General features: G+C 33.5%; 1 protein-coding gene across 2 annotated transcripts in view; it reads left to right on the plus strand.

The window, feature by feature from the left end:
* The window catches only part of SEL1L2 (SEL1L2 adaptor subunit of SYVN1 ubiquitin ligase), a 172,188-nt gene that overhangs the window by 12,496 nt on the left and 147,524 nt on the right, over positions 1-12,168 (plus strand). The gene's annotated exons all lie outside the window — the stretch shown is intronic.

Genomic DNA, 12,168 nt, shown 5'->3' on the forward strand with positions numbered 1-12,168 from the left:
AATCAGAACCACAAAAGAATTTCTCCTTGTTTGGTTCCTTTACATTTTGAAGGATGAAATTCTCACTAAAGTGGGTCAATCTCTATTATGATAGAGAGACTTTTAGCTTATGTCTGAATAATTGAAGTCCCCCATCACTGTTATAGCTTTCCTCTGGGCCAGATGTTTGTTTCCCAAATTCCTTACTGTCTCCTTTTCTTCCAGGAAATCTGTAGTTTACTTCAGTAACAAAATCATTTCTGTTTCTCTCTCCTTTGACCTTTGTCCAAATTCTTACTATCTTGCTTTCCACTTCTATTTCCTAATTTTCTCATATAGATACTTTCTTAATATATCATGCTTACCCTCTCTCACTTTTACTTTTTTTTCTTTTTGAAAAAGTATATCCATCTAGATTCATGACCCTATCATTGATTTCACCCCCACAAGTCCCAGTGATACCTGTGAAGATATATTTCCCCCTTATGTTGGGAGCTTTCTTTCCTTTAACTTGTTGCTTAATTTGGGGGCATTTTTAATACATGAAGCCAGGGGTTTTATTTTCTAGATTTCTTTGTAGGATTTTAGTCTCCTGTGAATTTGTGGGTGTTACCACTATTATTCTTCTTTCATTGTGTCTACTCTCTATAAAATCTAACATAGAAAATAAACACAGGAGGCCTTCTTCCTCCCCCTTTTCTTTTAGTTTAAAGTCTTTGGTTAGGTTTGCAAGACACTTGGGAAAATGCATTCCTATATTAAATGCCTTTATTAAATGTACTCTTATCTCTGGTAAAGAAACTTTAAATTCCATATTATAAATTGTGATTCCAAAATCCAAATACTCAAAGTGATAAATTGTCATTCATTTTAATATGTGTTGGATAAATGTCCCAAGAAGACAACATACCACCCTATGTTATTCATTATGGATAAATGGTTGCCTTACTAACCCTCAGTAGGTAATCCCCAACTATTTCTATTTCTCCCTTTTCCCATTCATCTTCCATGAAGTTGGCAAAGTAAAGGACAGCTCTAACCAACTCACTTTGAAGCCCAAAAGACAATATGGTTCACTATTATCTCCTGGGATAAAATGCAAGTTTTTATTTATGGTATTTAAAATCCTTCATTATCTGTCTTCAGTCTATCTATACAAGCTCACTACTCACTGTATCCTTAACTCACTATACAGGTCAGTTAAAATGACTTATTTGATGCTTTTGGTCATATAATATTCCATCTCTCAATTTCCATTCTTATGAATGATCAAAAAGAGCTTTCTGTATAAGGTGGGATATGAGCTGAGCCTTAAAACATTTAAAAAGATCATAAGAGGTAAAAGAGGTGAGAAAGGAGTGCATTACAGCTATTGAGGGGGTGCCATGGGCAAAGCCAAGAAATGGAATGCCACATACAGAGGGAAGAAACAATATAGCTATATTTGAAAGGAGAATAATGTGAAATAAGAAAGGCAGGTTAGAGTCGAGATTTGAGGGAGTATAAATGCCAGTCTACACTAATACTCTGTTTAGCAAAGTATTTTTATTAGTAATCAATAATTATTTATTAAGCACCTACTTTGTGCTAAGCATTACGATAAGCACTGGAAATGTTAAAAAAAGCTAATAATCCTTGTTATCAAGGATTTTATAATCTAATGCAGGAAGAAAAAAATGCAAACAAAAAATATACAAAGTAAGCTATATATAGGATAAATGGTAAATCATTAACAGAAGGAAGTCATAGAATTAGGAGGGATTGAGAGATGCTTTCCATTAAACAAAATGATATTTTAGTTGGTATTTAAAGGAAGTCAGGAAAGAAAGTAGACAAAACTGAGGAGAGAAGCATTCTAGACATAGGAGGCAGCCAGAAAACATGCCCACAACTGAGAAGATTATCTTGTTACTGAACCATCCAGGGAGCCAATGTCACTGAATTGAAGAGGACATTGAGTGGGGCAAGAACTAAGAATACTAGAAACATATGAGATGATGGCTAGGTTTGACTACCCATGTGATAAGTCCCTTCTCCTCTTGGTCCTCAATTTCTTCATGTGTGAAATGAATGGATATGACAAAGTAACCTGGAGAGTCCCTTCCAGCTCTAAAACTTTAATCCAATGATCCTATGATTTGTCCAGGACCATATTTCTAGTAAATATCTGAGAATTCCTCCTGGGTCTTCTAGACTCCCAAATTCATCAGTTCATCCACAATCCGTCAAGAAGGACAAACTTGTTGAATATTTTTGGTCAAACCACAGCAGAGTCTGCTAAAGATAGATTTTCTTGCATTAAAGAGCTGTAGAGTTGAGTCAATGAAGTTATTATTGTAAGGAAGCAAAGAAATCATGAGAAAGTTGCCATCATATCCTATGCCAAAAACCAAATCATGAAAATGACTACAAAGGAAGAAAAAAAAGTAGATTTGACCATGAGGTAGGTGTACAATTGGCACAACAATAAAATAATAATGGTGTGAACCTAAAAGAATAGATCTGTTGTGAAGATTGTATATTTTTGTGCAAATATTAATACTACCTAGCATTTAGATATAATGAACCATCTCCCAACTCTGGACATTTTCACTAGCTGTCTCATTGTTGTTTTGTCCTTTTTTATTTCTCTCCCTCCTAAATATCCTGGCAAAAATCCCTCTTAATTCTAGTGTCTTTCCTCTATTGATCATTTTCAATTTTTCCTGTATACCTTGGGTTATCTTCCCCATTCTACTGAATTCCTTGAGAATGACACTCTTAGGGGCAAGTTAAGTGGCACAATGGATAGAGTTCTGGTCCTGGAGTCAGGTGGACTTGAGTTCAAATATGACCTCGGACACTCAATCACCTAGTGTGTAACCTTGGGCAAGTCACTTGCAAAAAAAAGTGGGGGGGGGAAATGACTTGGTCTTGTGTTTTGTTTTTGGTTTGTTTGGATTTGAGGGGGTACCCCCCACTACTTAGCACAATGCCTAGTACAAAGTAGGAGCTTCAAATGCTTTTGACTGATAATAGTCTTAAAGCTTGTAAAATTATTTGCATATATTATCTCTTCTGACCTTCTCAACAGTCCTGTGACATATGTGCTATTATTTTCTCCTTTTAAAGATAAGTAAACTGAGGCTGAAGAGGTTAAGCGATTTGCCCAGGATTGTTAACCTAATAAATAAAAGGTCTTTGTAACTCCAAATAGGATACTCCATTATGTTACTTAGATGACTCTTTAATAATAGTTATCATTTATATAACATTTTGAGATTTACAAAGAATTCTATATACACATCTCATTTGATCCCCACAACAATCCTGTGAAGTAAATAGCATGATTATTCTATTTTTACAAATAAAGACTGAGACTCAGAGAGGTTGCTCAGGATCACTCAATTAGTAATTGTCTCATGAAGGATTTTAATTTATGTCTTTTTAATTTGAAATCTACTGTTCTATTCACCAGGGTACCTAGCTGTCAAATTAAGTTTCATATCAGCACATATGCATGCATCTTTGATATCTATTTTGGTAGCTATTTGGGTGGTAAATAAATACAGAATTTCTGTATACAGATCTGTGATCTTTAATACACTACAAGGTAGAACTCTCAGATTTTCCAAGAAGAATAGTTTCTATAAAGCACATTTAAAATTCAACTTCCTTTTACATTAAAACAAAATGGAATTTAGAAATAGAATAATCAGTTTCTATGACTCTTTTGGAAACCTTTTTTTATATATTTAAAAATAAGCCTACTTAACTCTCATAAATAAATATCACATCATGAACTCTTTCTTAAGCACACAATTTGTGACAATATCATTTCATTGCATTTATTTTTCAATTATTATAACATTATATTTTATAAATAAACCATTAATAGAATGCCAAACAAATCTTTCAGATACCAAAAATCCTATTAAAAATGATCAAGTGAAATCACTATAGGATATTAATGATTTCACATTTACTAAGGGTCCTTTAAATCCTAAGACCTCATTTATGTCAGGTCCTATGTTCATAAGTCTGTAATAATGTTCAAAACTATGTAAGTGTTCAAAACTAATCCAGAAAAAAAAAAGAATGAGTCCTTCTACATTTCTTCATTTGACAAGTACATGAAACTAATGTCATCTGACACAAACAACTGGTTGGCCATTAAATGAAGAAACTGATGTTATTTCTAAATTTAAGAAGCTGTTCTCATCCAAAGCTAACTAAATATTACCAGCTCCCTAATCAGTATATTAGCATAAGGAGATTTGAAAGACATGTTTACTTAGAAGGAAAATATTCCATAAATTCTTTTTTAAACTACCCAAGAGGGATCATGCTGATGAAAGAAGGAAACTAAGCAATGATATTTTAGAAAATAAAAATCTGTAGCTATTGGAGTGGATATTTCTTGTTGAGAAGCAGTAGCAAGTAATATTAGGTAAGGGTGGGGCTACATCTTGAGAATCTTTAAATCTAAGTAAAAGAATTTAGACTATAAAGTAGGGGGCTTTTATATGTTTTTTATAACAAATTAGAAACAAGATGAAAGAAATGCTTAAAGAAAAATTAGTTTGGCACCTGAATTTAGGAGGGATTTGATGGACAAGAATGAAATTAGTCTAGTGAGAGGCTATACTACCTTGACGAGAGTCAGTAATGGTCTGGACTTAAATGGCAGAAGTAGGAAGAAAAGAGGGGATATAACTTAGAAGATATAATGAATCATAAGGGGAGTGGTGATACAAGAGTTAAAGATAGAAATTGACCCCATAACATAAGAGGTCAAGTTATGGGGCAATGGATCGGGCCAGGAGTTCAAATTAGAAGGCCTAAGTTCACAAACCCAGGAGAACTATGGTATATATGAGTTAAGGTATAGTGTAGAAGTTTGGATTCCTAGTTTTGTAATCCAAAGACCTAAATTTGAGTGCTAACCCTGACACTTTCAAGTCATGATCTCTGGGCAAGTCACTCACTGAAATCAACTTTAATTTACTTATCTATAAAATGGTGAAAATAATATTTGTTCTTAATTCCTCACAGAATTACAGTGAGGAAAGTATTTTGTCTATCTTATAGCACTATATTAATATAAGCTATATTATAGGGATTTTATTTAATACCTCTATGCAGATGACCCCTAAATGTATGCAATTCAAATTCCAACCTTTCTCTTAAGATGTAGACTACCATCAATCAACAAGCATTTATTAAATGCCTACTATATCTGAACATGACACTCCTATTTATTAAATACCAGCATCTTCCTATTGTTTCAAAATCAATTATAAAATCCCGTTTGACTTCTAAAACCCTTTATAATCTGGCTAGTTGAAGAACAAAAACAAAGAAAATTATAGATCAATCTCCCTAATGAATATTGATGCAAAAATCCTAAATAAAATTTCAGCAATGAGTCCACAGCAAGTTATTACCAGGATAATACACCATGATCAGCTTGGATTTATACCAGTCAGGCAGGGTTGGCTAAACATTAGGAAATACTCAACATAATTAAATATATCAACAGTAAAACCAACAGAAACCATATGATTATCTCAATAGATGCTGAAAAAGCTTTTGATAAAATACAACATTCATTCCTATTAAAAACACTAGAAAGTATAGGAATAAATTGAGTTTTCATTAAAATAATAAATAGTATCTATCTAAAACCATTAACAAATATATTTAATGGGAATATTAATGGGAATATTTCCAGTAAATTCAGGGGTGAAACAAGGATGCCCACTATCACCATTATTATTCAATATAGTATTAGTAATGCTAGCAGTAGCAATAAGAGCAGAAATTGAAGGAATCTGAATAGGCAATGAGGAAGCAAAACTTTCACTCTTTGCAGATGATACGATGATATACTTAGAGAAGCCAAGAAAATCATCTAAAAAACTCCTTGAAACAATTAACAAAATTCAGCAAAGCAGCAGGATATAAAATAAACCCCCATAAATCATCAACACTTCTATATATGAATAACAAAGCCCAGGAGCAAGAAATAGAGAAATCCTATTTAAAATAACTGTAGATAACATTAAATACTTGGGAACCTACTTCCCAAGACAAACCCAGAGACTGTATAAAAAGAATTATAACATTCTCCTCACCCAAATAAAGTTAGTTCTAAATAATTGGGAAAATGTCAAATGTTCATGGTTAGATTGAGCTAATATAATAAAAATGACAATTTTACCCAAATTAAATTACTTATGCAGTGCCATACCAATCAAACTACCAAATAAATACTGAGCTAGGAAAAATTAGTAATAAAATTCATATGGAGCAACAAAAGAGCAAGAATAGCAAGGGAGCTGATGAAAAGTAAAGGAATGTGGCCTTAGCTCTACCATGTCTAAAACTTACTATAAAGTGACAGTCATCAAAATTGCCTAGTACCGGTTAAGAAATAGAGTAATGAATCAGTAGACTAGGATAGGTTCACAAGAAAACACAGTAAATGTCTACAGCAATCTACTATTTGACAATCCCAGACATCAGCCTCTGGGCTAAGAAGTCACTATTTGACAAAAATTGTTGGGAAAACTGGAAAATATGGCAAAAACTAGGCATAGATCCACATCTCACACCCTGCACCAAAATAAGGTCAAAATGGGTACAGGATTTACACATATAGAGCAATACCATAGATAAATTAATAGATCATAAAATATTCTATCTGATCAATGGAAAAAGGCATAAATTTATGACCAAACAAGAATTAGAGCACATTATAAACTGCAAAATGAATGATTTTGACTATATTAAATTAAAAATCAATGTTGCCAAAATTAGAAGAAAAGCAGAGAGCTGAGAAACAATCTTCACAACTAGAAGTTCTGATAAAGATCTCATTTCTAAAATATATAGAGAATTGCATCAAATTTATAAGGTCCCAAGTCATTCCCCAGTTGACAAATGAACAAAGGATATGAACAGACAGTTTCCAAATGAAGAAATAAAAGATATGTGTGTATAGATACAGATATATAGATGGACAGATAGATAATCAAATGAAAAAAGCTCCAAATCATTATTGATTAGAGAAATGCAAATTAAAACAACAAGGAGGTATCATCTTATACCTATCTTATTGACCAATATGATAAAAAGTTAAGATGATCATTGTTGCCGAGGTTGTGCGAGGATTGGGACATTGATGTATTTATTACTGGTGGAGTTGTGAACAGATCTAACCTTTCTGGAGAGCAGTATGGAACTATGCCCCCAAAACAATAAAACTGTTCATACACTTTGACCCAGCAATTTCAATTCTAAGACTACATCCAGAAGAAATTGTAAAAAAATGGAAAAACGTCCTACATATTCCTAAATATTCATAGCAGCCCTTTTTTCAGTGGCAAAGAATTGGAAATTGAGGGGATGTCCGTCAGCTGGGGAATGGCTAAACAAATTATGGTACATGAATACTATAGAATATTATTGTTCTGTAAGAAACAATTAATGGTCAGAATCTAGAGAAGCATGGAATGACTTACAGGATCTGATGCTGAGGGAAAGCAGTAGAGCCAAGAGAACAATTTACACATCAACATTATGAGAAGGACAACCTTGATGGAAGCAACCCCATTCAGCAGTCCAGAGAGCTAGGACAACTGTATTTAACCAATTATGGACTATATTATCCACAAACAGAAGAAGAAAAACAAAACAAAACAAAATATGGAAGAGAAATACCCCTACTGAATTTATAAATATTACCTCTTATGTATCTCTTTCCCTTAATCCTAATTCCTCATACCAAAAACTATTACTTTGTAGATATGTTTAACAAATTAAGTATGTAAAAATCTAACCTGACTGTTTCTAACTGAGGGGAGTGGGGAGAGAAAGGAGGGTAGAGGGAAGTTTTGTAAGGAAATATACATGTATAAATGAATGACAATTTTAAAAAATCAGTTAAAAAAAATCTGGCCAGTTCTTACTTTCCTAGTCATTTTATATTTTGCACTCCTCCATACAGTCTATGATCCAGTGAATCCAGTCTTGTTTGTATTTCTCATAGAAGATACTCCAGCTCCCAACTATGCCTGGAATTCTTTCCTTCCTCATTTTTGTGTCCTGCTTTCCCTGGTTCCTTAAGTTTCAGCTAAAAATCCCATCTTCTAGAAAAAGCCTTTATTGGTCCTCTTCAATGTTAATGCTTTTCCTCTGAAATTATCTCCAGTTTGTTCTATCTTATTTGCACCAAGTTATTTTCATATTGTCATGAAGACAATATGAAACCAAGGATAATTTTTACCTTTTTTATATTATTGATCCTCAACACAATACCTGATCCATATTTAATAAGGGCCTGTTGACTTAACTTGTACTGGGGATGGGTTTTAGGGCTATAAAAATAGTTCTTCCCCTCAAGGTGTTTATACTCTACAAACTATTCATTATATTATGTTGTCTCTCTGAATACAAGAATATAAAAATTATATACAAGGTAATTTGTGAGGGAAAAGTAGCAGTTGAAAGTGACCTTTGAACTTTAACAGAAATTAAGAGTTCTGAGAGATGGCTATGAGGAAGAAGTGCATAGTTCAGGCATGGGAAATACCAGTGCAAATGCACAAAAATGGCAGAAGTATATTATGGAAGGAATAATAAGGAAGTCTAGAGTTTGTAAGGAGAGTAAGATATATAATAATACTGGGAAGTTAGAGTAAAGTCAGTTTGTGAAGAGTTTTAATACTAATCAGAAGAGTTTTTACTTGTATGTGTTAGTAATAGGAAGTTACTGAAGATTATTGAATTGGAAAGTAAAATGATCTACTTTAAAATTATCATATGGAGGGATGGCTAGGTGGTACAGTGGATAAAGCACTAGCCCTGGAGTCAGGAGTACCTGGGTTCAAATCCAGTCTCAGACACTTAATAATTACCTAGCCATGTGGCCTTGGGCAAGACACTTAACCCCATTGCCTTGCAAAAAAAAAAAAAAAGATTATCACATGGAGAATGGTTTAGAGAGGAGTTAGGGTTAGGAAGGCAAGGACTACAACAGTCCAGGAGAAGTGATGTTGTTGAAATAAAAATAAGACTTGGCAGCTAATTGGATATGTAATGTAAAAATAAGAATTGTGGATTTGGTTGAGGGAGGGAGGGAGGGAGGAAAGAAAAGGAAAAGGAAAAGGAAATAAAGGAGAAGGTGGAAGGGTCAAGAGGGGAGGCAGGGAGGAGGGGGAAGGGGAAAGGGGGATGGGAGGAGGGGGGGAGACATTTATCAAAAACTGACTACATGCTATCATTTCATCCTCGAAACAACTCTGAGAGATAAGTGCTAGATTACCACATTTTACACTTATAAAAACCAAAAAAGACAGAGGTTAAATGACTTGCTCAAAGTCACACAGTTAGTAAATAACCAAAGTTGGATTTGAAATCAGGACCAGTGGTATCTACTTTGACAATTACCTGCCAATAATATAGAGAATGTATAAAACTGTAATCAAGGAACTTCCCTACCATTAAAGCATATAGAAGAAAATGGAGATGGAGACATGATACCTATCTTCAAGCATTTGAAGAGCTTTAACATGGAGGAAGAATTAGACTTTCTCTTTTTTATCTCAGAGAGCAAAATAAAGAGTGATAGTTGAAGTTGCAGAAACCTATTTAAGCTTGAATATAAAGTAAAATTTCCTAAGTATAAAAAAGATGTTTTTCCCTAAGTTGGCTAGTGAGTTCCTCATCCTGAATATCTTCAAGAAGAGACATGATGTACTATTTATCAATATATTGTAAAGAAATTTTTTTTCAAGTTTGAGATAGACTAGATGATCTCTGAGGTCCCTTCCAATTCTAATATTCTGTGATGTCCTACATTTTTTATGATCAGATTATTTTATTGTTAGTTAAGGTGATTAATGCAAGGTAGTACTGACATTTAGAGGGACCATAGACTACTATCTCAATGTTAAAATAAAAGGAAAATATAGAAAAATAAAGTGTGACTTTAATGACCCCCATTTGCCAATTCCAAAGTAAAACAACTTAGGAAGGAAGTATTGTTGCTATGCAACATTTTCAGCAGAAATGTTTTCCTGATTAGGTATTAAAAATTTCTTGAGTTAAAATCTAAGTATCCTGAGAATTTAGAGAAGAGATAAAGAAACTTAATTAAGTAACATATCTTTGTAGAATAAAAACACATTTTGAGTTGTGTTAATATAACCCAAAGCTTAGGACCCCAAATTCTGAGTTTACATGAACTATCTTATAACTAGGAGACTTCTTACAAATCACATCTTTTTGGTTTATGCTCTCTTCTAAGATATTAGTAATAAGTCTTATATAAGTTTTAACAGATTATAAAAATAGTATCATTTATATAGTGTGCAAAGTATTTTACATGTATTGTTTCATTCTTCAAAGCTACCCTTTGAGGTAGGTGCTCCTTAATAGTCTCATTTTGCAGATAAGGAACCTGAGACTGAGAGAGATTAAGTGACTATATAGCAAATCACTATAAAAGTAGGATTCAAATTCAAGTCTTCCGGACTCCATATCCAGCATTCTATCCACTGTGCCATCTAGCTACCTTTGGAGCAGGAAGTCAGTCCATCAGTCTGTCAGTTAATAAAGACTTATTAAGTACTTACTATATACCAAACTCTATGCTAAGCTCTGGAGATATAATAAAAAAGACAAGCTACATGTCTTCTCTCAAGGAAGTTAAAGTCTAAGAGGGAAGGCAACATGCAAATGTCTATGTACAAACTATACACAAGATAAATTGAAAATGAACAATAGAGAAAAAATGACTTCAGCTCCATGAAATATCTGTCCCTGTCTCTGTCTCTGTCTCACTCTGTCTCAACTCTCTGTCTCTTTTTTCTCTCTCCTTCCTCTCTTTCCCTCTCCTTCTCCCTGCATATATATATGTATATATGTATATATGTATATACATGTGTAGATATGTATATAACAGATTTTATTTCATGTCCTGGGAGGAATTCCAAAATATAAAGAGTCCATACACAATCAAGACATATTTCTCCCTGAGGAGTTATACCTTCACCCAGGAGACTTTCTGTCTCTTTTTGATTGGAACTTCACCAGAAGAGGGGTGGTATCCCAGTGATACTGGCTTTCTTGCTCAGCCCTGAACAAGATATATTCCACCTCTCAGTTCTAGACATTTTTTTGGCATTCTTCCCCCAAGCCTAGAATGCTCTCCCTTCATCTCTGGCTTGCTTTGTGTCCAAGCAAAAATCTCAAAAATTTCTTAATTTTAGTGCCTTCTCTCTTTGGATTATTTGCTAATTTTCCTCTTATCTAACTTTGTAAATGTTTTTCTGCTCGTTAGCTCCTTCATGCATTAGATTGTGAGCTCCTTGAGGGTAGATAATATTTTTTTGCCTTTCTTTGGATACCCAGTACTTAGCACAGTATATCTGGTAGGAACCTAATAAATATATATATTGAACCATTTGATCTACTGAATTGGGAATGCAGAGAGACAATTAGATAGATATATACCATCTGAAGAACCAGAACCAGTGGAGTAAGTTTGCCTTTAACTAACTTTTCTTCTGTTTTTACTTTTCTAAAATTTGACTCGCTCTTACTTCACATTTCACTGACTTCCTTACCTATACTTATCTTACTTTTGATAATTGCTTTTTACCCTGTAATCTTCATGTTAGTACTAGGCCACCTACAGTTTGATCTTCTCTGACTGTTGCACTTAATCCAGGCTTTATTTCCTCTAATATTTAGAACGGTGGAGTTTTCTTCTCATTCTATTGCATTGAATATTTTGTTCTTACCCTTAGTCTATACTTGCTGACTACCTTCTGTAATTCATCTCAAAATTTGCAATTAATCAAAACTTTCATGTATTGTATTTATCATGATGGGGCAATTAAAAATATACAAGGTTATATTTATTTTGCAGATGATACTTGTCATATTGCCTATTCCCTTGCTCCCCCCCAGTATGCATAAACATATTAAGCTAAATACCTTTTTGGAAAATTTCTGACTTAAAGATTAGTCATCCATAGACAATTATTTACTTAAAGAGAGGATTATAGTGAAAGCACAGTTTGACACTCTATAAAGCTGTAAAGAAATCTAAACATGTTCATCATCTTATTGTCTTTTCTTCTGTTTTCAAGGCTTTCCTTATGTTATCTATGTCAGAATTTAACATTAGATTTATTTTTT

Source organism: Macrotis lagotis, chromosome 1, assembly GCF_037893015.1.
Source record: "Macrotis lagotis isolate mMagLag1 chromosome 1, bilby.v1.9.chrom.fasta, whole genome shotgun sequence".
In the NCBI taxonomy this organism is placed as follows: Eukaryota; Metazoa; Chordata; class Mammalia; order Peramelemorphia; family Peramelidae; genus Macrotis; species Macrotis lagotis.